This window comes from Molothrus aeneus, unplaced genomic scaffold (genome assembly GCF_037042795.1).
Source record: "Molothrus aeneus isolate 106 unplaced genomic scaffold, BPBGC_Maene_1.0 scaffold_36, whole genome shotgun sequence".
In the NCBI taxonomy this organism is placed as follows: Eukaryota; Metazoa; Chordata; class Aves; order Passeriformes; family Icteridae; genus Molothrus; species Molothrus aeneus.
Window position 1 is genome coordinate 1,961,816 of NW_027099027.1, and position 25,479 is coordinate 1,987,294.

Consider the following 25,479-nt stretch of genomic DNA (forward strand, 5'->3'; position numbering starts at 1 on the left):
AACTTCCTTCCTATCCTCTCAAAAAATTGCAATAACATTATAAACAAAGATATAATACTTGAAATTAAATAACTTATAATAAAAATGAAATATAAAAATCTCAAGTCTTCTTTACAATACTCCAACAATGATTCAACTCAAACCAACAACTATTACTATAATATTACCAATGCATATAAATAAAGAAATTATATATCAAGAAATACCTTATGAAAGTTTTAACTCAATAATTAATATACTTCAGATAAAAAATACCTAAAAAACTAACATACAATCTAACACACCTTAGTAAAACAATTCATATTACAAATATACTAAACACAAAACCAAACACCACAATAATTTCTCAGACATTTTAACCAAACAATTAAACTTCAATAACATCCGTAAGTACTCCAAAACAATTAAAATTATTTTTAAAAGGTTTATTGGGGGTGCGTGGTTTTATTTGGATATTGGTTTTTTAATTCTTAGAGGCTAGATGATTTAAAAAATGGGACTTTTATAGGAATTGAATCAGCTGAGAAGGTGGCACTCTGCAAACAGAAATGACTGAAAATGAATGGGACAGAAATCAGTAACTCTAAAAGTTTTTTTTTTGCTATCAAATACATCCCACACACCCAGCCCCACAAAATCCCCATCCCATTGCTCCAAATTGGGATCCCACTTCTCCCAGTCCCCTTCTAACCCCATCTCACCCTGGTGGCTGTGGAATGGGGAGTTTGGCATGGGATTGAGGTTTTTTAAGGAGGGAACAAGGAATTTGAGGTAGGATGGAGCCTTTTTGGGTTAAAATTCAGTTATTTTCAGTGGGATTTGAGTGGTTTTGAAGTGACAGATTCATCCCTCTTGGCTTTTGGATTGGAAACACTTGGAGAAGAGAAAAAAATTCAGGCCAAACCAAAGGACAAGCAGGCAGGTGTGTTCCCAACATGGATCACAGAGAATGTGAGTGACCAGGGCTGTGCCCAAAGTGCCTCCTCCAGTGGGGGATGGAGCTGCAGCAGCGCACGAAGCTCTTCCCGCACTCGGGGCACTCGCAGGGCTTCCCTTAGCGGTGCCTCCGTTGGTGTCGGGTCAAGGTAGAGCTGCAGGAGAAGCTCTTCCCACACTGGGGACACTCGTAGGGCCTCTCCCCTGTGTGGATGAGCCGGTGGGTGACGAGGGTGGAGTTGCGCTGGAATCCCTTCCCACAGTCGGGGCATTGGAAGGGCCTCTCCTCTGTGTGAATCCGAGAGTGCAGGAGGAGATGGGAGCTGGTCATAAACCTCTTCCTGCATTTATCACACTCATAGGGCCTCTCCCCAGTGTGGATGCGCTGGTGATTGACAAGTTCGGCGTTGTACTTGAACGCCTTCCCGCAGTCAAGGCATTGGAAGGGCCTCTCCTCTGTGTGAATCCGATAGTGCCGGAGGAGATGGGAGCTGGTCTGATACCTCTTCCCACACTCGGAGCACTCGTAGGGCCTCTCCCCTGTGTGGGTCCTCTGGTGCGAGTTAAGGCGGGAGCTCTGGCTGAAGGTCTTGCCACACTCCCCACATTTGTAGGGCCGTTCCCCAGTGTGGATCCTCTGGTGCACGATAAGGCTGGAGCTCCACCTGAAGCTCTTCCCACACTGCCCACACTTGTAGGGCCATTCCCCAGTGTGGGTCCTCTGGTGCCTGATCAGCTCGGAGTTCCACCTGAAGCTCTTCCCACACTCCACGCACGTGTGGGGCTTCTCCCCATCATGGAGCTGCTCATGGAGCACCAGCTCCGAGCTCTGGCTCCATCTCCGGCTGCCTTCCCGGCCCAGGCTGGCTCTTTCCCCCTCACATCCCCGCCATCTGCGTTTGCAGCCCCTCCTCGAGCGGCATCTCCGGGGCTTTTCCTCCCCGTTGGCTTCCTGCGCCGTGGAGCTGCTCAAAACGGCCTCTGCCACCAGGTTCTGCCGTGGGCATTTGTCCTCCCTGCTCTCCATGCTCAGCTCCTGCTCTGGGCGAGGAAGGACAAGGACAGCATGGGATTTGCCTCCGTGCCACAGGCAAGGGCAACGAGATCCCCCCAGGCCGTCTCTGGGGACGCACTGCCCCCTCTTGGCTCTCCCCATTTCGGGATGCCGGGGCTGTTTGGGATCCCGGGCTCCCTTCTCCCCTCATTCTCTGCCCTGGGCTGCAGCGGCTCCAAGGAGTCCCCCCTGCCCCTCTCCAGGCTCTTGAGGCTCCCGCCAATGGCGGCGCTCCCCCCTCTCCGGGCTCCCCACTTTGGCCTCCTGGGGGACACAGGGCTCTGCTCCTCCAGGCTGCCTCTGCCGGCAGCCGCCACCGCCACCCCCCGATGTCCCTCCGAGGGGCCTTTTCCGCTCAGCCTTGGACTTCTTCATTCTCCAAACATCCCCCCAAAAACCCAACCCAGGAAACCCCGGGATATCCGGGCCGGGCTCCCCCTCCCCGCTCACCTGCGCCATGGGGGGGGCGATGATCCCACAGGTGGGGGCTGTGAATTCAGGCAAGGCTGGAACGCATGGTCCCCCCAGCTCAGCCTTGATCCGCCTTTGTCCCTCCTCTTCCTCCCGCTCCTCCTGTCTTATCTCCCCCTCCTTCTTCTCCTCCATCCTTCCTCCCTCTCCTCCTCCCCCCTAACCCCGCCTCCTTCCCTGCTCTTTCTCCTCCCGCTCCTCCTCTTCCATCCCCCCCTCCTCCCCTGTCTTATCCCTACCCCCATCTCCTTTTCCATCCCGCCCCTTCCATTCCTTCTCCTCCTCCTCCCCCCTTACCCCGCCTCCTCCTCCCCCTCCCTCCCTGCCCTTCCCTCCCTCCTCCTCCTCCTCCCCCAGCAGCAGCCACACCCTCGGTGCCCCGTTCCCGCAGCCCTCGCAGCCCGCGGCAGCAGCGGCGATGGAGCCGGGACAGGTCGGCATGGGCAGCGCGGGGCTCTCGGCTGCTCCCAGCCGCTGCGGGCGGGGGGAACCCGGCCCGGGCCAAAGGAGAGGCAAACTGGGCAAACTGGGGGCTGCACATCCAAACTGGGCCTTGCTGGGGACCCTGCCTGGCCACTGCCAGCCCTTGGGGCTCCTCTCGGCACATCCGCCAGGGGGGAACGCACACAGGCCTGGGGGATCCCAGCAGTGGCAGCACTGCCAGGGACTGGGCTGCACTGGGATCGGACTGGGACTGACTGGGGCTCTACTGGGTTTGTACTGACATCATACTGGGATCGTACTGGGAGTGACTGGGGCTGTACTGGGTTTATATTGATATCGTACTGGGATCATACTGCCATATCAGGGCAGACTGTGATTGCACCTAGGGACACTGGGATCACACTGGGAGTGAGTAGGAGCCTGTGGGGGGCACTTGAGACCATGTTAGGGACAAATGGGATTTACTGGGATGAACTGGGATGGTGCTGAGTGTTACTGGGAATAGCTGTGAGGAACTGGGGACATGCTAGGAGCAACTGGGTGGAACTGGAACTGAATGGGTGGATGCTGGGGGTGATTGGAAACTGCTGGGCTTATACTGGGGTGAACTGGGATCATGCTGGAGCTGACTGGGATCATTCTGGCAGTGAGTGCCACTACACTGAGGCTGACTGGGAGTGGTTGGGAGCAAATGGGATCATACTGGAAGGAACTGGAAAGAGGGTGGAGGGAACTGGGATAAACTGGGAGATACTGGGGGTGACTGGAACAAAAGTGAGGGTGAAAGAGAGCAACTGGAACCATGTGGAGCAAAACTGGTTCATACTGGCAGGGACTGGGAGCACATTGGGGCCATATTTGGATCATACTGGGAGGGACTGGACTAATACTGGGAGGATCTGAGAGGGACTGGGAGCACACCCTGCACATCATCCCCCATACTGGGCCTGACTGGGAGCAACTGGGAGCACGCTGGCAGCAAATGGCATCATACTGGGACTGACTGGGCTGATCTAGGAAGCAACTGGAACCATACTGGAGGCAGCTGGGACCATACTGGGAGAGACTGGAAGCAACTGGGATTATACTGGGACCACACTGGGAAGGCTGGCATGTGACTGGGATCAAACTGGAGCTTACTGGGATCATATTGGGGTTGAAAGGGAGCGACTGGGATCACAGTTTGGGCAACTGGGAGCAACTGAGGGAAACTGGGATGATGCTGCAAGCAAACTGGAGAAACTGGGAAGGACTGGATGCCTGCTGGAGGCAACTGGGATATACTGGGCATGACTGGGGGATCATACTGGGATAACTGACACCTTACTGGGGCCACTGGCAGTGCCTGGAAATGACTGCAGACATGCTGGGGGCAACTGGGATATACTGGGAGTGTCTGGAACCATACTGGGGGGACTGGAACCACACTGGGAACAACTGGGACCATGCTGGGGAGAACTAGGACCATACTGGGGGCAACTGGGAGTGAGTGGGATCATACTGGGAGGGACTGGGATCATATGGGGAGTGACTGAGACTATAGCAGGGGCAAATGGGTTCGACTGGGACCATCCTGGGAGTGTCTGTAACCATTGGGGAGTGACGGAAGCACACTGGGAACAGCTGGGCCCATGCTGGGAGCAACTGGAATCACTCTGAGGGTGACTGGAATCATGCTGGGATTGACTGGGAGCAACTGGAATGGAGCTGAAAGCAACTGGGAGGAAGTGGGGGTGACTGGGAACACGCTTGAAGCAACTGCGATAAACTGGGAGAGACACTGAGTTACTGGGATCATACTTGAGGGTACTGGGTCATGCTGGCATTGATAGAGAGCAACTGGGATCACACTGGAAGCACTGGAATTGTACTGGGAGTGTCTGGGAGCAACTGGGATTAGACTACAAGTGACTGGGATCATACTGGGAGTGGCTACAACCATACTGGGATTAGAGTGGGTGTGAGTGGACCCTGACTGGGGGTTACTGGGAGCTACCAGGCCCATCCTGAAAGCTGACTGGGGACTTAATTAGCAGAGCTGGGAGCAACTGGGGTAAAACTGGGGGCAAGTGAACCACGCTGAGGTAACGGGGAGTGCCTGGCAATCACTGCAGAATGTTCAGGGCAACTGGGATAGACTGGGAGGGTCTCCGACCATCCAAGTGGTGATTGGGACCAAACTGGGAGTGACTGGGAAGGTGTTGGGGGAATTGGGAACATACTGGGGTCAAGTGGGAGTGACTGGGGCCCTGCTAGGAGAGACTGGGATCATACTGGGAGTGCCTAGGACTATGCTAGGGACAACTGGGAGAACTGGGAACACACTGGATGAAAGTGCGAGGAACTGGGAGCAACTGGGACTGTGCTGGCAGTAAATTGCATGATCATACGGAAGGACTGGCAGGGACTGTCTTCATACTGGGAGCAACTGGAATCCTGCGGGGAGTGAGGGGATGTGACCAGGATTATACTGGGAGTGCACAGGCCTATACTGGGAGCAAGTGGGCTCATACGGGGAGCAGCCACTGCCTGAACCTGGACCCCCCAAAAACACCTCCCAGGGCCCCCTGATGTCCCCCCGAGGGCCATCTGCGACTCGGCTTTGGAGCCCTGCCAGCTGCAAACATCCTCCCCAAAATTCCCAAACTCAGGCACCCCCCGGGATATTTGGGCCGCACTCCCGCTGCCCGGGCACCAGCAAAATGGGGGGCGATGCTTCTGGGACTGCGGCGCCTCCAGGGAGCGTCCAGGCCACGAGATTCTCCCTCTCCTCTTGTACTGCGGGTGCTCGGCCTCTTCCTCCCTCCCTCCTCCTCCTCCCCCGTTCCCGAAGGCCGAACCGTGAGAGCAAATGGGGCAGGGAAAGGCCGGAACCCTGAGGGGAAAGGGGGCGAGGAAAGGGCGGGACCGTGAGGGGAAAGGGGGCGGGGAAAGGGCGGGACCGTGAGGGGAAAGGGGGCGGGGAAAGGGCGGGACCGTGAGGGGAAAGGGGGCGGGGAAAGGGCGGGACCGTGAGGGGAAAGGGGGCGGGGAAAGGGCGGGAACCGTGAGGGGAAAGGGGGCGGGGAAAGGGCGGGACCGTGAGGGGAAAGGGGGCGGGGAAAGGGCGGGACCGTGAGGGGAAAGGGGCGGCTCAGGCCAAGGGCGGCAACTGTGAGGGGACACTCTGGGAGGCGGCACCCTGCAAACAGAACTGCAACATAAACGGGAAAGAAAGCAATAAGTCTGAGAGTTTTATTTGCCATCAAATACATCCCACACACCCAGCCCCACACAACCCCCATCCCACCTCTCCAAAAAGGGATCACACTTCTGCCTGTCTCCTCCCAAACCCATCTAAGCCTGGTGGCTCTGGAATCGAGTGGGTTTGGCATGGAATTGAGGTTTTCTGAGGTGGGAATGAGCTCTTTTGGGGTAATATTGAGCTGTTTTAAGTGGGATTAGGGTTGTTTTGAGGTGACAGATCCATCCCTCTTGGCTTTTGGAGTGCAAAGAGATGGAGAAGAGAGAAACATTAAGGTGAAAAAAAAAGGAAAACAAGCCACGTGTGTTCCTAACATGGACCACAGGGACTGTGGCTCACCAGGGTTGTGCCCAAAGTGCCTCCTCCAGTGGGGGATGGAGCTGCAGCAGCGCACGAAGCTCTTCCCGCACTCGGGGCACTCGCAGGGCTTCCCTTACTGGTGCCTCCGTTGGTGTCGGGTCAAGTTAGAGCTGCAGGAGAAGCTCTTCCCACACTGGGGACATTTGTAGGGCCTCTCCCCAGTGTGGATGCGCTGGTGAATGATGAGGTGGGAGTTGTGCTTGAATCCCTTCCAACAGTTGGGGCAGTGGAAGGGCCTCTCCTCTGTGTGAATCCGATAGTGCCGGAGGAGATGGGAGCTGGTCAGAAACCTCTTCCTGCATTTATCGCACTCATAGGGCCTCTCCCCAGTGTGGATCATCTGGTGCCTGATTAGGTCAGATCTCTGGCTGAAGCGCATCCCACACTCCCCACACTCGTAGGGTCTCTCTCCAGTGTGGATCCTCTGATGCTTGATCAGATCAGAGCTCCAGCTGAAGTTCTTCCCACACTGCCCACACTCGTAGGGCCGTTCCCCAGTGTGGATCCTCTGGTGCCTGATCAGGTTGGAGCTCAGGCTGAAGCTCTTCCCACACTCCCCACACACGTAGGGCCTCTCTCCAGTGTGGATCCTCTGGTGCTTTATAAGGTCAGAGCTCCTCCTGAAGGTCTTCCCACACTCCCCACACTCGTAGGGCCTCTCCCCAGTGTGGATCCTCTGGTGCCTGATCAGGTTGGAGCTCAGGCTGAAGCTCTTCCCACATTCCACGCACACATAGGGCCGCTCCCCAGTGTGGGTCCTCTGGTGCTGGAACAGGTTCCCTTTGTGTCCAAAGCTCTTCCCACATTCCACACATTGGTAGGGCCGTTCCCCAGTGTGGATGCGCCGGTGCTTCACGAGGGTGGAGTTGCGTTGGAATCCCATCCCACAGTCGGGGCAGTGGAAGGGCCTCTCCTCTGTGTGACTCTGATAGTGTCGGAGGAGATGGGAGCTGGTCTGAAACCTCTTCCCACACTCCCCACACTCGTAGGGCCGTTCCCCAGTGTGGGTCCTCTGGTGCCTGATCAGCTCGGAGTTCCACCTGAAGCTCTTCCCACACTCCTTGCATGTGTGGGGCTTCTCCCCATCATGGAGCTGCTCGTGGAGCACCAGCTCTGAGCTCTGGCTCCATCTCCGGCCGCCTTCCTGGCCCAGGCTGCTCTTTCCCCCTCACATCCCCGCCATCTGCGTTTGCAGCCCCTCCTCGTGCGGCATCTCCGGGGCTTTTCCTCCCCATTGGCTTCCTGTGCCGTGGAGCCGCTCAAAACGGCCTCTGCCACCAGGTTCTGCCGCGGGCATTTGTCCTCCCTGCTCTCCATGCTCAGCTCCTGCTCTGGGGGAGGAAGGACAAGGACAGCATGGGATTTGCCTCCGTGCCTCAGGCAAGGGCAACGAGATCCCCCCAGGGCATCCCCAGCAGGACACCGCCACCCCCCCCCCCCGATGTCCCCCCGAGGGGCCTTTTCCGCTCAGCCTCGGACTTCTTCATTCTCCAAACATCCCCCCAAAAACCCAACCAGGGACCCCCCGGGATATCCGGGCTGGGCTCCCCCTCCCCGCTCACCTGCGCCATGGGGGGGGGCGATGATCCCACAGGTGGGGGCTGCGAATTCAGGCAGGGCTTGAGAACGCGTGGCTCCCTCCGCTCAACCTCGATCCACCCCTCTCGCTCCTCTTCCATCCCCGCTCCTCCTCCTCCTCCTCGCTAACCCCACCTCCTTCTCCTTCTCCCCTCCTCCTCTTCCATAGCCCTATCTCCCCCTTCCTAACCCCGCCTCCTCCTCCCCCTCCATCCCTGCCCTCCTCCTCCTGCTCAGCCTTGATCCGCCTTCGTCCCTCCTCTTGCTCTCGCTCCTCCTGTCTTATCTCCACCTCCTTCTTCTCCTCCATCTTTCCTCTCTCTCCTCCTCCCCCTCAACCTGCCTCTTTCACTGCTCTTCTCCTCCTGCTCCTCCTCTTCCATCCCCCCTCACCCTCCTCTCTGTTATCTCCATCTCCTTCTCCCGCCCCTTCCATCCCTTCTCCTTCTCCTCCTCCTCCCTAACCCCTCCTCCTTCTCCTCCTTCCATCGCTGCTCTCTCTCCGCCTTCATTCCTTCTCCTCCTCCTCCCCCCTCTACCCGCCTCCTCCTCGCCCTCCATCCCTGCCCTTCCCTCCCTCCTCCTCCTCCCCCAGCAGCAGCCACACCCTCGGTGCCCCGTTCCCGCAGCCCTCGCAGCCCGCGGCAGCAGCGGCGATGGAGCCGGGACAGGTCGGCATGGGCAGCGCGGGGCTCTCGGCTGCTCCCAGCCGCTGCGGGCGGGGGAACCCGGCCCGGGCCAAAGGAGAGGCAAACTGGGCAAACTGGGGGCTGCACATCCAAACTGGGCCTTGCTGGGGACCCTGCCTGGCCACTGCCAGCCCCTGGGGCTCCTCTCGGCACATCCGCCAGGGGGGAACGCACACAGGCCTGGGGGATCCCAGCAGTGGCAGCACTGCCAGGGACTGGGCTGCACTGGGATCGGACTGGGACTGACTGGGACTGTACTGGGTTTGTAATGACATCATACTGGGATCATACTGCCATACCAGGGCAGATTGTGATCACACTGATGGATACTGCGATCATACTGAGATCATACTGGGAGCGAGTAGCAGCCTGCAGGGGGCAATTGACACCATGTTAGGGACAAATGGGATATACTGGGAGTGACTGGGATTATGTTGAGAGTGACTGGGAACAGCTGTGAACAACTGCGATCATGCCAGGAGCAACTGGGAGTGACTGGCTGCATGTTGGGGGTGACTGGAAACTGCTGGGCTTATACTGGGATGATCTGAGACCATGCTGGAGCTGACTGGGATCATTCTGGCAGTGAGTGCCACTACACTGATGCTGACTGGGAGTGCTTGGGAGCAAATGGGATCATACTGGAAGGAACTGGAAAGAGGGTGGACGGAACTGGGCTACACTGGGACATACTGGGAGTGACTGGAACAAAAGTGAGGGTGAAAGAGAGCAACTGGAACCATGTGGAGCACAACTGGTTCATACTGGCAGGGACTGGGAGCACACTGGGCTCCTATTTGGATCATACTGGGAGGGACTGGACTAATACTGGGAGGATCTGAGAGGGACTGGGAGCACACCCTGCACATCATCCCCCATACTGGGCCTGACTGGGAGCAACTGGGAGCACGCTGGAGGCAGCTGGGACCATACTGGGAGAGACTGGAAGCAACTGGAGTTATAATGGGACCACACTGGGAGGGCTGGCATGTGACTGGGATCAAACTGGAGCTTACTGGGATCATATTGGGGTTGAAAGGGAGCGACTGGGATCACACTTTGGGCAACTGGGAGAACTGAGGGAAACTGGGATGATGCTGCAAGCAAACTGGAGGAACTGGGAAGGACTGGATGCCTGCTGGGGGCAACTGGGATCTACTGGGCATGGCTGGGGGATCATACTGGGATAACTGACACCTTACTGGGGCCACTGGCAGTGCCTGGAAATGACTGCAGACATGCTGGGGGCAACTGGGATATACTGGGAGTGTCTGGAACCATACTGGGGGGACTGGAACCACACTGGGAACAACTGGGACCACACTGGGAGTGTCTGTAACCATAGGGGAGTGATGGAAGCACACTGGGAACAGCTGGGCCCATGCTGGGAGCAACTGGGATCACTCTGGGGGCACTGGCATCAGACTGGGAGTGACTGGGAGCAACTGGGATTAGACTGCAAGGGACTGGGATCATACTGGGAGTGGCTACACTCATACTGGGATTATACTGGGTGTGAATGGAACCCGACTGGGGCTTACTGGGAGCTACTGGGCCCATGTTGGGAGGAAAATGTGACACACTGGGAGCAACTGGGATCGGCTGGAAGGTTCTGGAACCATGCTGAGAGGACTGAGACTACAACTGGGGCAACTGGGATCATACTGGGAGCAACTGGGGCCACCCTTTGAGCAACAGATGGGAACTGGCATGATGCTAGAGGAAACTGGGAGGAACTGGGAAAGACTGGGATCATTCTGAGGTAACTGAAACATACTGGGAGCGTCTCTAACCATCCTGGGGGCACTGGAACCACACTGGGAACAGCTGGGATCATGCTCGGAGCAACTGGGACGATGCTGGGGGAAACTGAATCTACCCTGGAGGCAACTGGGCACGACTGGGACCCTGCTGGGAGGGACTGGGACTATTCTTGGGGCTACTGGGATCATCATGGGAGGAACTGGGAACATCTGGAATTATGCTGGGAGCAACTGGGATCACACTGGGATCCCAGTGAGAGCAGCTGAGTCCATGCTGGGTTACACTGGGATCTCATTGAGAGCGATTGGAATCACACTGGGATTGACTGGGAGTGTCTGGTTTTGTGGATTTTGGGGGTTTGGATTTTGGGGGATTTATTGGCATTTTGAGGGGGAGTTTTCTGGGGGTTTTTGGGGGTTTATTGCAATTTCTTGTGGCTCTTTTTGAATTTTGTGGCTTTTACTGGGATTTTGTTGGGATTTTTTGGGATTCTCGGAAATTCCTGGGGTTTTATTGGGATTTTTAGGAGATTTTGGGGCATTTTATTGGAATTGTGGTGGCATTCCGAGGGATTAATTGGGGATTTGGGGTTTTTGAGATTATTGGTGGGATTTGGGGGGTTTGGGGTGTTGCCAGGATTTCCTTGGTTCTTGGGGGAGATTTTGTGGGATTTTTCTGGTTTTGGGGACATCTTTGGGGGATTTGTGTTGTTTAATCAGGATTTTTTGGGATTCCAAAGGATTTTGTGGGTTTATATTAGGATTCTGGGGTGTTCTAATGGAATTTTCAGAGATTTAATTGGGATTTTGTGGGTTTTATTGGGACTTTCAAGGCTTTTAAGTAGATTTTGGTGCCTCTCAGCTCTTCCCCACACCCAGGGACTGCCCCAAAGCCCCCCTAAAATTCCACAAAAACCCCACAAATCCCCCAAAATTACAAGAAAACCCTCAAAAACCCCTGGGAATCTCCGAAAATCCCAGTGGAACTCACCAAAATTTAAAACAACTCACTAAATTTTCAATAAATCTCCCCCCAAAAAACCCCCACAACCCCAACAAAACACCAAAAATCCAAAATCCCCCAAATCAACAAAACCCCCAAAATCACATAACCATCCCAAAACCAAATAATTCTCCCCAAAAACCCCAATAATTCCCCCCAAACTCCAAACAAAATCCCCCAAAGCCCAAAAAAGCCACCCCGAAATCCCCAAAAACCCTCTCAGAACCCCAAAATCCCCACAAACTCCCCCAGACTCAGTGGGGCCGTCCTGGATCAGGGGGCACCGCCCGGTGGAACAGGAGCCACTTCAGGGGGCCCTGGGAGCTTTTTGGGGAGGGGGCACCATGGGAGACCCCCCAAAAACCGGGGGTGGGAACCCCTGCAGTGCCCCCTCCCCCCAAAACCCCCAGACCCCGGTTCAGGGTGGGCCTGGGACCCCCCGGGACCCCCAAATCTCCCCCGGGACCCCTCCAGGAACCCCAAACTCCCCAGAGCCCCCCAGTGTTCGCCCAGGACCACGCTGGACCCCCAAACCCTCCCCAGGACCTCCAAAACCTCCACAGGACCCTCAAACCCCCCCTGGTCTCCCCAAAATACAACTCAGAGCTACCTGAGACCCCCCCAAATCCATCAGACTGCCCCAAATTCCCCTCAGACCCCTCAATCCCCCCAAAACCCTAAGATATTCCCTCAGACTCCCAGATTTCTCAGGACCACCTCAAAACCCCCCAGATCCCCTCACAATCCTCCAGTTCCTCTCAAAATCCCCTCAGACTCTCCCAATTTCCCTCAGTTCCCCCTAAGCCCACCTGAGAATGCTCAACACCCTCTCAAGCTTCCCCCGGCCCCGCCTCAGCTCCACCTCAGCCGCTCTCCCCTCACAATCTCCCTAATCCGCTGTGTGTGTGGGCTCCCAGCCGATAGCGACGCGCCCCGCCGCAAACCAACCAATCACGAGCTGCCTGTCCCCAAGCCGACCAATGATGGTGCGGCTACCCTCAGCAATGCCCGCCTTTCCAGTGCCTCCCCAGCCAATCAGAGGGGAGCCGGAAGCGGCGCCCCCTTCCCCGCTGCCGCTGGGACCCGCCAGGCTCGGGACAGGAGCGGGAGGGGCCTGAGAGGGGATTGGGGGGGGGGGCGGGGGAGGGTCCAGGAGGGTCTGGGGGTTTGGGGGGGTCTGGGGAGGGGTCCTGGGGCATTGTGGGGGGACCTGGGGGCTGCGGATGGGTCTTGAGAGGGGTCTCGAGGAGGGGCCGCGAGACATGAGACACTCATGCCACAGAGTAAGCTGTAAGCTTCCTTAGCCAATCGTGTTATGACACACAAACCTCCAGCACTGCATCTTAAACTTCTTGTTTACCATTGGAACTACTTTGATATTTTCTAGATCTTGGACTCTAACACATTAAACTTTCCTCCACTTCAACTTTCCTCCCGGTGTCTCTGCTATGAACTAGAAATCCGCATTCTCCCTTCTCCCAGCACCTAAGTTTGGAAGCCCTTTCCAAGGTGTCCGATCAAATCCTGTGTTTAATTCTAAGCTTTGCTGACAAGACCAAAGGTCTGTGATTTCCCTGCATTTGGTTTCCAACAACACTGATGCTGTTAGTTCCAGAGTGCCCAGGATGCGTCGGGCAAGTCAGCTCTGGCAGGAAGAAGGCGGCTGCCAGGGGGCTGCTTGTGGCCTCTGACAGCCCCATTGCTCAGGGCTTGCCAGCGCCCCAGCCCCTCAGGCCCTGCCCCAGCGCGGCCAAGCTGCCCGGCAGCAGCGCCGCAGCCCCGCAGCAGCTCCAGAGCAGCCCCATGCAGAGGCACCTGGGAGCCCTCAGCAAGGCAGCCAGCAGCAGACGGGCAGGAGGGCACGGATGGCGCTTCCTGCCTGGCACAGGGCTTGTGGCCATCTCCAGGCAGCGCTCTGGCAGGGATCCCCGCAGCTCCGGCCCCTGCCCAGCCGCTCTGTGGGCAGCACAAAGGCTTCAGCAGAACCACCAAAGGCCAAGGGGCTTCTGGCCATTTCCCCTTGCCCACTGCACGCCTGGGCAGCTGGCTGAGCACAAGCACCCTTTATCCCCTCTTCCCCTAGGCCCTGCGCACCCTGGGCAGCAAAAGAAAGATCCTGGCAGTCTGTGTATTAGAACACAGTCTATATTTACATGGTAAAGGGAAAAAAAAAAAAAGAAGAACATTCTTGAAGTAAAAGAAAAAAACATACTTGAAGTAAAAGAAAATTCCTCCTGACTCAGGTGGCCCCAGCAAAAAGAGCTTCTGGGATCAGCTCTCCACAGAGCTGCGGCAGGGCAGGCAGCCGAACAGTGACAGACGAGGCCGTGTCTTCCATGCCCTGCGCAGGTGATTTCGGAGCCACTGGAAGCTGGAGATGGGAGCCCGCTCTCCTGACTTGAGGATGCAGAGGGTTTGAATTGCCAGGCTTCCGACGGCGAGGCTGATGTCATTTGTTTTGTCTTCAAGGGCTGCAAGAGAGAGCAACAGAGCCAGGGTCAGAGCCGGATGTGCGGGGAGCCGAGGAGAGCCCCCAGCAAGGGCCATGCCAGCCGGCTCTTGCCATGGCCAGGAGGGAGCAGGGAGCAAGGCGATCAGGCCGAAGCTGCGGGCCACCAATGGCCCCCGTGGCCCTGAAAGCTCAGTGTGCTCTGGCCACGGGAGCAGAGCCCTCCGCAGCCGGGGCAGGGTTTGCAGCTCCCCCCCGGCAGCCCCCGCTGCCAGCCTGCTGCCCTCACTCACCAGTGCAGATCAGCTGCAGCTCTCGCTGCTGCCCCCTCAGGCGCCGCCCGGCCATGCCTGTGAACACAGAGCCTGTCACGGCGGCAGCGGCACAGCTCCCTGCCAGCGGCGCTGCCGGCGCTGTGGCCACACGGGCTGCTGGCCCGGCAGGGCTCAGCCCGGCCCTTGGCGCACGCTGCCGCCCCAGGGCACGGCTGCCAGAGGGCAGCAGCAGCAATGCCCAGCCCAGGCGGGGCTCCACGGCGCCGGGCCCGGCTGGCGCTGCCGGGGCAGCAGGCGGGGCCGGGGCCGAGCTGCGGCGGGCCGGGCCGGGGAGGGGGCTCGGGCTCGTGCCTCACCCATGAAGCTGATGGCCGCCTCTCGCAGGGGCTCCTGTGGGCTCTGCAGGTAGCGCAGGGCCCGGCGCAGGTGCTCGGCCGCTCGGCTCCTGTCCTCTGCCAGCTGCAGAGAGCGGCAGGAGGGAAGGCTTGGCGCGGGCTCAGCCCCTGGGCCGGGCGCTGCCTGCGCCCAGCCCCAGCCTCCCCTGCCCGCACAGCCCTGAGGCGCGGCCAGCAGCCGCCGGCCAAGGGCTCCCGAGGGGAGGGGGCAGCGGGCCGGCTGCTGCCCGGGGAGCCGCGGTGCCGCCCCGCAGCCCCGCCGGGCCGGGGCTCCACGGGCACCCGGCTCGGGCCCACGGGAGCCTGGAGAGGAGCCCGCGCGGCCTCTGGCTGCCGCAGCGGGCAGGGGCGCAGCTGCCCGGCCCGCACACTGAGCGCCGCCCTCAGGGGCCTTCTCCAGCCTGAGCCTGGGCCTTGCAGGCCCTCCTTACCAGGCACTCGCTGAACTTCCACAGTTTCTGCTCCTTCACCAGCTTCTTGAGATCCCTCCTCTTCATCAACTTGACCGCACAAAGCAGCGCTTCCCGAGAAGCCTGGAGAGCAGCAGGGACACCGAGATGGCCCCACAGCCCAGGGCACAGCACCCGCATCCCCGTGCCAGGGCCTGGAGGAGGCTGCGATCCAGCAGGCGCAGGGCAGGAGGCAGCCGAGCCCCCTGCCAGGGGAACAGCAGCAGCCCACGAGTCCTCACCTCTGCCACACGCTGATTCTCATCATGGCAGTGGAAGAAGAGTGCAAGCAAGCTCTTTTGCACAGGGCTTTCCAAAGGGTTTTCTCTCTCTTCCAAATACTCCATCATGTCTCGGAAGAGTTTGATGGAGAGCAGCTGGACCTGGCTATTATCCTGTAGGAAAAAAAAAAGAAAAACTACCTCAGCGTTGGCTCCTGCAGGCCCCCCTGGGCACAGGGCTGGAAATGCACAGGGCACACAGTTTCCAGGCAGCAGCCAGTGGCTGTGGCTGGGGGCACAGAGCCTTACGTGGTCAAAGAGTGGCAGGAGCGCCTCAGCCAGCTGCAGGGCAATGGGGGTTGACATCAGAATATGTGATTTGTGCAGGAATAGAAAGCTGAGTGTGATGAGGGTCATGCCAGCTATCTCTGCATCATTGTCGCACAGTAGGTCCATGAGGCTTTGGGTCAGGCTCCACATTCTTTCGGCCTGTGCGGAACACAAGTCTGTGAAAGGCCATCCTGCTGCCGCAGGGCCCAGAGGCCAAAGGCCTGTCCCGAAGCACGCGGGCAGCTGAAGCGGGAGGCAGGAGAGCTGGGAGCAGCTGCTCCAGCGCCCCAAGCCCAGGCCAGGCCAAGTGACTGCGTTCCCAGCGCAGCTTCAGCCACCGCCCCCTTCTCACCATTGAGGGATCATCAATGAGCTCCAGCAGGGCCCTGAGCGCCAGGCGACGCCTCTCCCTGCACTCGCTCTGCAGGTACCTTGAAGAGACCTTCACAACACTGGCAGCACATTCACTGGCATCCAGGCACTCGAGGAGCTGAAAGGCACAGGCCAGTGATGGGGGAGCCGGCCGGCAGGAGCCTGGAGCCGCACAGGGCTGGGCCCAGGCAGCAGCAGCAGCAGCAGCAGCAGCAGCAGCAGCACAGGGCGCGGGCAGCGTCCCAGGTGGCTGCGGCTCCCAGAGGGCAGAGAGCTGGGAGGCAGCTCAGCCAGGCAGCGCTGCACACCCGGCTCACCTCCACAAGGAACGCCAGGGCGGGCAGATCCCAGTGTGGCTCCTGTGTGCTGAGCAGCCAGAGCAGGTGGAGTGCAATACTGACACCTAACCCAAGACAAGCATGGCGCATCTCCCTAGGAGGGCGAAAAAGGGACCAGGAACCTGAGCAAATCTCTCCAAGGACAGGCTCGCAGAGCCTGCTGGTCTTTCACCACCGTCCTGCAAGGGGACCTGGGCCCTTTAGGAGGTGTTTCCTCCTGTGCTCTCTCCCCTCCCAGCCTTTTCCAGTCTGCGTGGCCGTCCCTCGGTGACAAGGCCCTGTGTCCCAGGGCCACGGGGACTGTGTGGGACAGCCCGGGCACAGGGTACAAATGCCAGGAGCAATGGGGAGAAGGGGAGTCTCACCTGGCCAGCAGACCCATGGCATAGTGGCGGGTGTCAGCACAGAGCAGCGTGTCCCAGCCACGCTTGCGTTCCACTGACACCACCACCTCCTTGTACTGCTTTCGGCAGAGCAGGGACTTCAGGCTCTGCACTGCAAACCTGTGTGCACAGCAAAGGCCAGGTCACCCTGGCAGCACTGGCTCCTTGGCAGGCCACGTGGCAGGGACAGGAGGACTGGCATGGAGCACCTGTTGGGGCTGGTGGCAAGGCCGTGCTCTTGCAGGCATTCCTTCCAGAAGGCATCGACCTCCTCTGGCATCTCTTCTGTGCTGAAGAACACTTGGAAGAGCAGATGCACAAATAGCTGGGGGAAATACGACGTCACTACACGTGGCACATGGGGCTCCTGGAGCATCTTCCACATCACCACGGTTGCCTGCAAGGGACAAAGGCCCCCGAGACAGCGCTCAGTGCCCAGGTGTCCCTGGGGCAGGGCCCGAGCAGGGCAGGGAGAGGCCCGCAGAGACCTTGGCAGGGGGAGCACGGGGCCTGGTGGGCCTGAGGCTGCCCCTGGGCCAGGTTTCAGGGCAGTGCCTGAGGCAGGGAGATGCAGTGGGGGAAGGAGGATGGAGAGCTGCTGGAGAGGCGGCCTTGTGGCCAGCAAAGGCCACTTGCAGAAACTCACAGCCAGGCCAAAGACACCCGTTTTGTCCCCATCGGAGGGGCACGTGCTGCGCTCTGGCCAGCTGCCCAGCACATCCAGGAGGATCAGCAGCACTGGCTCTGCAGTCCTGGACGAGCACATGATGGTCTTGCACATGGAGATGGCAGCTCTGAGGGGTTAGAGCTCTGTCTCAGGGGGGTCTCAGACACAGCACCGTGGCCTGGGCATCCCTAGGGGCCTGGGCTGACCGCCGGCTCTTCCTCTGCCCACTGGGCCTGGCCAGCAGCAGCCAGGCCGCCCAGCCCTGTGGGGACAGGCCCCTGAGGGACGGCAAGGGAGCATGGCAGTAGGCTCGGGGGCTGACGTGCCAGGGCTGGGAAAGGCAGCAGCCAGAGGGCCCTGGAACTCTCTGTTGCTCAGACACCTGGGCCAGGCGGTACAGGGTGATGGGCTGGGGAGGCCTGAGCCCTCTGGGCAGGTGGGCCCCATACCTGTCACAGGACGGGGCCACACGCAGGAGCGTCACCACTGCGTCACCTGGGTGTGCTCTGGTGAGATTCAGCAGGGCCTTGTCCAGCCTGTGCTGGGCAGAATCATTGGCCAGGAGCCATCGGTGAATGGACCTCACCATGGCTGGCACCTGGAGAAGGCACGGGGAGACTTGGAAAGCTGCCAGAGGGAGCCATGTCCCCAGGGTCCCCAGAGAAGTGCTTCCCTTGCCAGCGCACTGCCATGGCCTCAAAGGCTCCCAGGGACCAGCAGGCGTGGCTGGGGAAGCCATGGGACTCATGGGGGAATTGAAGCCTGGCCCCAGGCTGCTCACTTGTTCTGGCCTGGCAACACCCTTCTCCAGGAGCAAATCCAGCAGGGCGGCACTGGTCTCATGACTGAGGAGCTCTGAGCGAGCTCTGAGCCCAGTGCCCATGGTGCTGGTCTCTTCCTGCCCAATGCTCCGGATAAAGTCGCAGACGAGCTGTAGGAGAAAGGCAAGAGGCCGGGGATGTTGCATGGAGTGCTGCACACACGGTGCTGGGCTGAGCAGGGACAGCAGGCCCAGCCCAGGTGGGGGTGGCTGCAGGTACCTGCGCTGTTCTGCGGAAGCGGCCACGGCTGGATTCCTGCTCTTGTGTGCGCTCCAGGGCTGCATCTGGCAAAGAGCGAGCGCAGCCAGAGCTGAGGGGCTGCGGGAGAGGCCGGAGAACAGAGCCCAGCCCTGCGCTGCCCAGGCAGGGAGAGCTCCGGGATGCCCCAGGGGATGGAGCACGGCCACTGCAGGGTGTCTGCCTGGCCCCTCTTCCCTCCTGTCCATTGGCATTTCCCCAGGGGATGGCATGGCATGGCATGGCATGGCATGGCATGGCATGGCATGGCATGGCATGGCATGGCATGGCATGGCATGGCATGGGCCCAAGTTGACTGCAGGCTCCAGCCCTGCAGCCCAGCTCTGCCACTCACCCTCCTGCGTGAAGCCCCTAAAACAGTTACTTTCAAGAGATGATGGGTTAAAGCATAGAATATAAAGCGGTTACGGGAAATATTCAATGTTAGGAAATCACATAGAGCAATAAATTGGGTAAGGTGTGGAACACAATGACAGGGAAGAGATAAGGACAGACAGTGATAAGTTCAGTGCATTTCAGAGCCAAGAAGAACTGCTGGGTAAGGCACGTTTAGGGCCAACATGTCAAATTGACCCTGAGACCCCTGCCAAGGCCTGGAGGCTAAGCCAACTACACCGGGAATTGACCAAATTTGGGGAGAGGTTCAAAAGTTTAAAGAGGAAGACTCCTCGAAGCTGATGAAGGCCGACCGGAACGACCCCTGAGAAGATCCTCAAAAGAGAAGTCCCCGCCCACGCTCCGCCTACACCACTCCCCATATGTATATGCATGAATATGATGTAATCCCAAACCTAAAATTGTATAAAAAGGTACGCTTTTGCTGTAAAGATTCAGAAATCCCATTTTAGGATTTCTCCGACGTCGTAATAAAATACCTCCTGCTTATTTGACTGAGTCTCTTAAGCAGTAATTTCTCGCCTTTTGGGGCAAAAATCGACATCATTTCTGGCGACCCAGATGGGACGAAGCAGGGGATCCAGGATCTGAGGAGTCCCCTCGCTGGGTCCGGGGCTGGGACCCTCTGGGCGCCCCTGACGACTTTTTGTCAGAAGAGACTCCCCCTCGGACCAAGCGCTCTTTGGTGGACGAAGGGTTCCCTGCATCTCCTGCTTCTCCTGCTCCAAATTAAAGAGGTATTTTTATCATTGTTCATTGGTTTTAGGATAAAGCGCTTTATGGGAACACGGGGTCAGACGTGACCACCGGAGGGTAAACCAGAGGACGCTCTGGTAAAGAATCCCTAATTGGTATTTTTGGGTACCTTTTGGTAATTGGTGTCTTTGCTAACCAGTAATTGATGCCTTTGGTGGGTACCTTTTGGTAATTGGTGTCTTTGCTAACCAGTAATTGATGCCTTTGGTGGGTACCTTTTGGTAATTGGTGTCTTTGCTAACCAGTAATTGATGCCTTTGGTGGGTACCTTTTGGTAATTGGTAGAAAAAAAAGAAAAAAAAAAAAGGAAAAAAAAAAAAAAAAAAATAGAAAAATAATAAGGAGAGTAAGAAAAAAAAGAGGCAAGACTCTGATGCACTTGTTCTTCTTGTATTGATCTTGTTGGTTTGTTTGAAACTGTGATTTAAGGGTTAAAAAGAGTAGTCAGTTTTTGTTTTTATCTGAACTGAACTAAATCCCGGGACTCGGTCCAATTTTCTCCACTCCCTTAGAAGAACTTGGAAGGAGTGTATACGTTTTATACCTTTGTTTAACCCTGTTGTATGCTTTGATGTATTGACTGTAAGATTTTTTTTGCAAAGGGACGAGTTTAGTGGTTTTTATGTTGTCTGAAATTTGTTGTGATATTATCGGCAAAACCGTACTATTGATTTACAGTTTTGCGAGTGTGTGACGGCCTGGAGCCGACCAATATCGGTATCTTACAGTCTGCCAGCGACATCTTACAGTAAAGCAGTATATTCTGATAGAACGGAAAGGTAGGACAGTTTGAATGAATTAGCACCGTGTATGAGAGAGTGTGTCTGAGACGCAGCCCGGCTGCGAAGCAAGTGGGAGTCCGGCTCTGCAGTTCCTGTCCCTCGCGAGAGACCAGGTCAGAAAAGGACGAAGCGCTTGGATATTGTATGAATGAGGTGCTAAGATAAACTGGTATATAGTGCTTGTGGGAAGGAGATTTACTTGGTGGGATAAGAAACACCGACCCAGAAAATAGCAATGGGGAGTCAACCGAGCAAAGATATAAATATGAAAACCCCCTTAGGATGTATTCTGAAGCATTGGAAGGACTTGGGGGGGATTCCAGGAGGAAATATAAGTAAAAAGACACTCCTTAAATACTGCACGCAGTGGTGGCCGTTGTATAAATTAGATGATGGTGAGAAATGGCCACCAGAGGAGACAATTAATTACAATACCATTTTACAACTAATGCTCTTCCTCCGCCGGCTCAATAAATGGGATGAGGTGATGTATGCAGACATGTTCTTCACCCTGAGGAATAAACCTGAGTGGCAAAAGGAGTGTGGAATTAATGCAGCCCCTCAAGACCCTCTGGTACTAGCCCTGGAAAAGGATAAGAAAGGCTCAAAACCTAAAGAACGTTGCTGCGATGCATGTAGCATTGGGCAGCGATGTCTTAAGCTAACAAGGAGGGACAATGGAAAAGAGAGTGAAATAAGCCTGTGGGAATACCATCCAGGGCCCCTCCCCAAACCAGGAGTTAGATAAGAGTTGGGGGAAAGCTAGCCCGTTAAGGTCGGAAGAAAGAGAAGAGAAAGAATCGAGAAGGCACCGAGGTACAGGAAGAAGATCCCGGGGAAGGGATCAGCCACTCGTATTATACCAGATCTGTGGCACGGGAGGAAGCAAAGCAAAGAGAGGGGGGGAACCACACGATAGCTCCCCTCCGACAAGTTGTGCCAATGGTAGGGGAAGGGACAAGAGTAAAGGTGCCGTTCTCGACCAATGATTTAAATAATTGGAGGGATGAGGCAAAGAATTTTAGAAGGAATCCGGAGGGAGTAGCAAAGAGGTTTGAATTAATGGTAAAGAATTTGGATATTGATTGGGAGGATATAGAGGTGATGTTGTCAGAGCTGACAGATACAGAAAGGGAACTCGTATTGGAAACAGGAAAGCGACATGCTCAACTATTATCGGGGAGACTAGAAGATAATTTTCCCAGCAGCAAACCAGAATGGGACCCGGGCAATGCAGACCACTATCAGCGGTTAGTGCAGTATAGAAAACTGATAGCAATGGGCTTGCGTAACGCGATCCCCAAGGCTATCAATTGGTCAATGCTATATGACATCAGGCAGGGAAAGGATGAGACCCCATCAGAGTTCTTGGATAGACTTAGGGCAGCCATGAGACAATACACACCCCTGGACCCAGCGACGGAAGAAGGGAAACAACACCTGTTAAGATTAATGATGGGACAAAGTAATCCAGACATCAGGAAGAAATTGCAAAAGCTTGAGCATCCAGCAAATAAAAACCTGGAGACACTGCTAAATGAGGCATGGAAGGTGTATAATAATAGGGAAATTGAAGAGAAGAAAAAGGAGGACAGGAAGATAGCTCGAGTGGTGGCTGTAGCCGTGGCAGCTCAGAATACAGGTTACTCGGGACCTGGAACCAGGGGAAGAGGTAGAGGCAATCCGGCAAGAAGGGGGGGGAGACTCCAACCCCACCCAACTAGAGTGGGGCCAAACCAGTGTGCGTACTGCCTGAAAATGGGACACTAGAAGCAGGAATGCCCCCAGTTAAGGAAGAGACTATTGGGCACTACTATGGCCACACAACAGGATAACGACTGAGGGGGACCGGTGGGCCGTTCCCTAGCAGACCCACTGGTTAAAATGGAGCTAGGGGAAGGTGAAAAGGAATTGGACTTTTTGATTGATACGGGAGCAACCTTTTCAGTTCTAAATCAGGAATTGGTACCTAAAAGTGATGAATTTGTGCAAGTTGTGGGAGCAACAGGCCAACCAGAAAAAGCTTACTTTTTGAAACCCATCAAATACAAAATTGAGAAACAAATGGGAATTCATCAGTTCCTGTATTTACCAAATTCGCCAAAGCCCTTATTGGGGAGAGACCTATTGGAGAATTTGAGAGCCATAATAAAGTTCAACAAAGACAAATTGGAATTCCAAGTAAATGAGGAACAGCTGATCACAGCTCTAAGCCTGACAATCAGCTGTGTGGAACCCAAGCCTGAGAATCACAACATCAGGCGAATCCTAAGTGAAGTATACCCACTAGTATGGGCTACTGATACACCTGGGAAATCAAAACAAGCAACACCTATCATTATTGAACTTATACCTGGAGCAAGGCCGGTGGTTAAGAAACAATACCCACTGAGGTTAGAGGATAGAAAGGGAATCGAGCCCATAATTAAAAGGTTCTTAGAATTAAGATTATTGATAGAATGTGAATCAAATTTTAACACCCCAATTTTGCCAGTAAAGAAACCTAACGGAACTTATAAATTAGTCCAAGACTTGAGAGCAGTAAATAAGATAACCAAGACATTACATCCGGTAGTTGCTAACCCATACACGCTTTTAACTAAACTGAAAGATAGTTTGACATGGTTCACCGTATTGGATTTGAAAGACGCATTCTTCTACCTTCCTTTAGCTCCTAAGAGTCAAAAAATTTTTGCCTTTGAGTGAGAATTTGTGGATAGAAGAAGAAAGACCCAACTTACGTAGACAGTATTGCCCCAAGGATGGTGTAACTCCCCCACGATTTTCGGGAATCAGTTAGCCAAAGAGTTAGAGCAGTGGGAAAGGCCGCTGGGAGATGGCACTCTCCTACAGTACGTAGACGACCTCCTAATAGCAACAGTGACAGAGGAAGAGTGCATTGCATGGACTATTTCCCTGTTAAACTTTCTGGGTTTAAGTGGATATCGAGTCTCCCAACAGAAAGCGCAGCTGGTGCAAAAAGAAGTGGTGTACCTGGGATACGAAGTCTCCAGAGGACAGCGATCCCTGGGAGCAGCCAGAAAAGAGGCCATCTGCCAGATGCCTAAACCAGAGACGGTGAGAGAACTGCGTGCCTTCCTGGGGATGACAGGTTAGTGTCGGCTATGGATCTACCAGTACGGGATGCTCGCTAAACCGCTGTATGATTTGTTGAAGGAGACCAAGAGTGTCCTAGTTTGGACTCCCGAAGCAGAGGGGGCCTTCAAAAAGCTGAAACAGGAGCTAATGAGAGCACCAGCTTTAGGTCTCCCAGATGTATCAAAACCATTCTGGCTGTTCTCCCACGAGCGACAGGGGATGGCCCTAGGAGTCCTGGCACAGCAGTTAGGACCACGTAAGAGAGCTGTGGCCTACTTCTCCAAACAGTTGGATGAAGTAAGCAAGGGATGGCCTGGCTGCCTGAGAGCAGTGGCCGCAGTAATCATTAATATAGAAGAGGCCAGGAAACTCACGCTGGGCCAAAAGGTAACGGTGCTGGTGTCTCACACCGTCTCAGCTGTGTTGGAGCAGAAAGGTAACCACTGGCTGTCACCTTCCAGATTTTTAAAATACCAGGCCATTTTGGCTGAGTCAGATGACGTGACTATTCAGGTCACTAACATTGTGAACCCAGCTTTATTCCTAGAAAGGAGAGCCCCAGCAGAGCCGATCGAGCACGACTGCCTGGAAACAATTGAGGCCGTCTACTCCAGCCGCCCGGACCTCAAAGAAGAACCATTCGAAGATGCGGACGACTGGTTCACGGATGGAAGCAGCTTCGTGAGGCAGGGAGTGAGAATGGCCGGCTATGCAATTACCACCGCAGAAGAGGTAATTGAGTCGAACCCTTTACCCGCAGGGACTTCAGCCCAGAAGGCAGAACTGATAGCTCTGATTCGAGCCCTGGAATTGGCGGAGAACATGCGGATCAACATATGGACAGACTCTAAGTATGCCTTTTCCGTCGTACATGCTCATGGGGCCATCTGGAAAGAAAGGGGACTGTTAACTGCTCAAGGAAAAACAGTCAAACACGCAAAAGAGGTCTTGCGACTGCTGGAAGCAGTCCAGCTCCCAGCACAGGTGGCCATAATGCATTGTAAGGGACATTTAAAGGGGGACACTATCCCGGAGATAGGGAATAGAAAAGCAGACGCAGAGGCTAAATTAGCTGCTGCAAGAACTGAAGAAATAAAAGTAGCAGCTCTAGTACCAGGTGAGTTAGACACAAATTTTCGGCCAGAATATCAAGAGTCAGATCACAGGTAGATTCAGAGAAATAAAGGTAAAATGTTAGAAAATGGTTGGGGTCAATTGGAAACGGGACAGTTAATAATACCAGGGAATACGATGTGGCAGTTTGTGAAAGCAGAACACGAGAAAGCCCATTGGAGTTTGGACCCGCTATATCAGTATTTGCAGGCTCGGATAGCAGGACCAAAATTGTTCACCACTGTAAAACATGTCACATCCCAGTGTGAGAGGTGCCTGAAGAACAACCCGAATACAGGAACTAAGATACATCCAGGGGCCATAAATCGAGGTAAATTCCCAGGTGAAGTGTGGCAAATTGATTTTTCTGAGCTCCCAAGAAAAGGAGGGTTTCGATATTTGCTGGTATTAACTGATACATTTTCTGGGTGGCCTGAAGCATTCCCTTGCAGAACAAATAAGGAAAGGGAAGTGACCAAAGTACTGTTGAATGAAATCATTCCACGGTTTGGGGTACCGAAGAGCATTTCTTCGGATAGGGGTACACATTTCTGTGCAAAAGTGGTAAGGGCAATAAGCAAAGCACTACAAATCAAATGGCAATTACACACGCCCTATCGCCCACAGGCCAGCGGCCAGGTGGAAAAGATGAACCATCTTATTAAGCAGCAGATTGCCAAAATATGCCAGGAGACTAATTTGCATTGGTATCAAGCTTTGCCTATTGCTCTGCTTAGACTGAGGGTCAAGCCAAGATCGAAAGAAAGGCTAAGCCCATTTGAAATTCTGTACGGCAGACCTTATGCTATGCAAACTGTAAATGGGGACGCTGT

General features: G+C 55.5%; 1 protein-coding gene and 1 pseudogene across 1 annotated transcript in view; one reads left to right on the forward strand and one right to left on the reverse strand.

The window, feature by feature from the left end:
- LOC136570728 (uncharacterized) overlaps positions 1–25,479 on the reverse strand; it is a 2,607,743-nt pseudogene that overhangs the window by 1,940,049 nt on the left and 642,215 nt on the right.
- Positions 1–25,479, forward strand: part of LOC136570729 (uncharacterized) — a 2,347,277-nt gene that overhangs the window by 1,827,804 nt on the left and 493,994 nt on the right.